General features: G+C 35.0%; 1 long non-coding RNA gene across 1 annotated transcript; it reads right to left on the bottom strand.

The window, feature by feature from the left end:
* Positions 1-540: 540 nt before the first annotated feature.
* On the bottom strand, positions 541-2077 carry LOC144429513 (uncharacterized). Its single transcript, XR_013478814.1, has 3 exons — positions 1871-2077; positions 1327-1398; positions 541-1238 (listed from the first exon to the last, which is right to left on the bottom strand). It is a non-coding gene; the product is annotated as an uncharacterized LOC144429513 (long non-coding RNA).
* Positions 2078-3600: the final 1523 nt, after the last annotated feature.

Raw genomic sequence — 3600 nt, 5'->3', positions numbered from 1 at the left:
TGGACCTAAAATTAACAAAAATACTACAGTATAAACTCAATGTTTTTTTAATTACATTTGTCCTGACGTTTGGTATCTTTTTTGTGTCACCAGCATACTAAGGCCAGGCTGAAATGATTTTATAGTACCATGATCATGGGCTAATCTGGATCTTTGCGAATGTTTAATAAATTCCAATAATGCAAAAAAGTTATTTTTATAATTTCATGTATAGATCAGTAAAAAAACAAATGACAGATTTTTTCGACAAGACATTTCGCACCACATTGCGTGGCATAGGATTGCTTGAAATATTATTGATATTGATTTTTAGTAACTAAGTTGTATAATTATATTAATATACAAATACATGAAAATTTTCTGTTCAAAGTTGCTCTTCGAATTTGTCATATTGACTGCTGAGCTTATTGCGATTTTTCAGTGTATTGATGGAAATATAACAAATTAAACAACGTGCTTCAGAATTTTGTGAAATGCAGAAATATTGCAACTCTCCATTTTCTTTGAAAATACCACCTTCTTCATGTACTTTGCGTTTAATTTAATCACTCAAGTGTTTTATTCAAGTATTCTTTTGCTAGCTTGATGTGTATTCTTAATTGGGTAAAAATGTGAACAAAAAAAAATTAATATTTCAAAACTACTTTCAGTAAATTGTTTTCTGTGTGAATAATCAATTTCACTTTAAAAGGTTTGAAAAATCTATTACATTTAAAAAGAAAAAAACTTCCAAAATGCTATTACAATTATTGCTAAGCGTTCGAGGGCCGCACTGGAAGTTCTCTGGGGCCGCGAGTTTGACATCCCTGGTCTAGATTGAAGTTGTCCAAAATATATATAACAGTATTTTATCATGAATCATGATTATACCCTTTCCTGAATTTCTTATATAGTACTACCAAAAGTTGATGAACCAAATATAACACAGGTGTAGTGAGTTACCCGTAATCCTCATTTTCCAAAGCTGTTTTAAGTATGTCTTGCGTGTTTTGTACCTTTTTACAAATAGGACCGCTTATGCAATCTCACGCTTTAGAATTTTTAGTTATTTTCCCTAAGCCATGCAGGATGTGGGGGCCATACACAACTCTACCGGAGGGTCAAATGTCTTTGCATGCCTCCATAGGTTGTTCTTCTATTGCAAACATTTATGGAGTACTCTAATTATATTTCTTGGAATCACACGGTCACTGGTATGTCGCCAGACTTCTGATATCTCCCCTTCTGCTATAATTGTCCTGTGAATAAATGATAGGAAATTGAGATTAGACGATTAGTTGAAACTTTTGCTTTATGTCGGCTTAATTTCTTGATTGATATACGTACTATTTTAGCTATTGCCTCTTGTGCTGCAGGAGTCTCACAATGCTTAGACAGGTTTGTCCACAACATTCACATCTGAAAAAAGAGAGGAGATTTATTAATTTTCGTCAATAATAAATGAAGCAGTCTATATGATTTAGAATGGAAAAGATAATAAATCCAATAAATCATGTTTAATGTAAAAAATGTTTTACTGAATTTGGTATATAAACCAACTAATAAAGGGGTTTGGTCAGAAAATTACAAGCATTCGTGGCTCCATATACTTGAGAGATCAGACTATACAATATAGACCGGTATGAGTGAAATGTTAGGTGAACTTGTTAACCCTTTGATTCAATCCTCACTGATTAAAAAAAAATCTAAATGGAGGTGCATGAACTATTTGAAACCATAAGGGGTAAGTAAATATGCAATTTCGGCAAATGGGCAACTACGTACCGTACTGAATTAATAACTTCGTAGTATATAACAAAAGCTGGCTTTCCCACATGTTCTTAACAGTGCGATGCCCGGGTGTGATATACAACAATAGTATTTACCGTACCTTTTTCCGATTTCTTTTTACCTCAACTTTCCAAAATATCATTAAAATCGACAACAACTGTCAAAGCAGGCACGAACACCATTCGTGCTATGCCTTGAAAGCAGCACACATCCGCTCGTTTTCGTCTCGTCAAGTATGTGCATTGGAGCGTGCTATCGGATACGATCCTCGGCCAAAATGCCGTAGTTGCGCATCATGTTGTTTAATGTCATTGATCAGCCCTAAACGGCTATGACAGTCACTGTACCAAAAATTGTACCCCGATTCGGCTGGTGTTAAGTTGACGCATGTTATTTAGTAAAGTTTTTATGTGAAATGTTTGACTGTGGTTTGGTACCTGATCCGATAATACGGTACATAATTGACTGATATCACGAGATATTTCAATTGTCACAGGACCTAAAATATCTATGACAGTCCTTGTACCGTCACGGTACCCCGATACAGGTACTGGTAAGTCACCGCCGGTATGTTAGTCGTTGGTCACCGCATATGATTTTGGGGGAATTGTTCTGCGTGTCCATATATTTGAGCATTGCTCTCTTGTTATTATTTTGTCAACCAATCAAACAGTCATCAAATACAATAAAAATGTAACAGAAATAAAATTGCTACATTATCATTGTTTTTTAGGTTAACAAAATATTAAACCTCTCTCTCTCACAGCAAAGTTATTCTTGTTGGACACGTAGTGGACAACTGGACATAACGATCGTTTTGTTGTTCTTTGTATCGTTTTGAAGAAATCGCTTTTCTCTTTGATTACTGGACCATTTGGAATTTTCCGTAGTTAAAGATGGAATTTTCCTCCAGAAGGCTATTACTTCTATTTTTGCGAGGACGTCATCAAAATTATGTGGCTTAACAAAATATTAAATCTCTCTCTCTCACAGCAAAGTTATTCTTGTCGGACACGTAGTGGACAACTGGACATAACGATCGTTTTGTTGTTCTTTGTATCGTTTTGAAGAAATCCCTTTTCTCTTTGATTACTGGACCATTTGGAATTTTCCTTAGTTAAAGATGGAATTTTCTCCAGAAGGCTATTACTTCTATTTTTTGCTAGGATGTCATCAAAATTATGTGGCGCTACATGTCCATATATTTGAGCATAGCTCTCTTGTTTCAGACGACCGCATCTTTTTTGTTTCAGACGCTCGACGACTAGGGTTATATAGGCCCAGGGTGTCCAAGAAGTCCTAATTTTTAAATTGCAAAGGGAATTTATCGATACCATATATTGTTTCGGCCCCGACTTATGTATTAAATGACGTAAAAATACCTAAACAATTACTGATCAGAAAACAACAAACCTGGTTGAGATATATTGAGAACTGACTTCATAACAAAATTGAAACAGTAGAGAGACTTTATGGACACCCGGGCGCTTAGAAAGTTATGAAACAATGGAAGGCTGTTATGAACAATTGCTGGCCAGAAAAATTTAATTATCGGAGTTTTCAAATCAACTATTCCGATTATCCCGCCATCCCACAAACGAATTCGCACAAACTCTCGAATCCCATTAGAATGTGAGCACCCATTCATGGACAAGTATATCGCTGATGAAGAAACTTTCATATTTATCCTGAACAGCAATCTTACTTATAAGGCATGAAAACTCGGTTAATTTACCTTGGATTTTTGCATTCACATAGAAATCAATGGAAATAGCAAATATCACTAATCATGAATTTAAACAATTCCAGTGGTCTTTCACGAAACTAAAA

This window comes from Styela clava, chromosome 11 (assembly GCF_964204865.1).
Source record: "Styela clava chromosome 11, kaStyClav1.hap1.2, whole genome shotgun sequence".
Classification (NCBI taxonomy): domain Eukaryota; kingdom Metazoa; phylum Chordata; class Ascidiacea; order Stolidobranchia; family Styelidae; genus Styela; species Styela clava.
The sequence above is the reverse complement of the archived record's forward strand: the minus strand, read 5'-3'. Positions and strand labels throughout refer to the sequence as shown.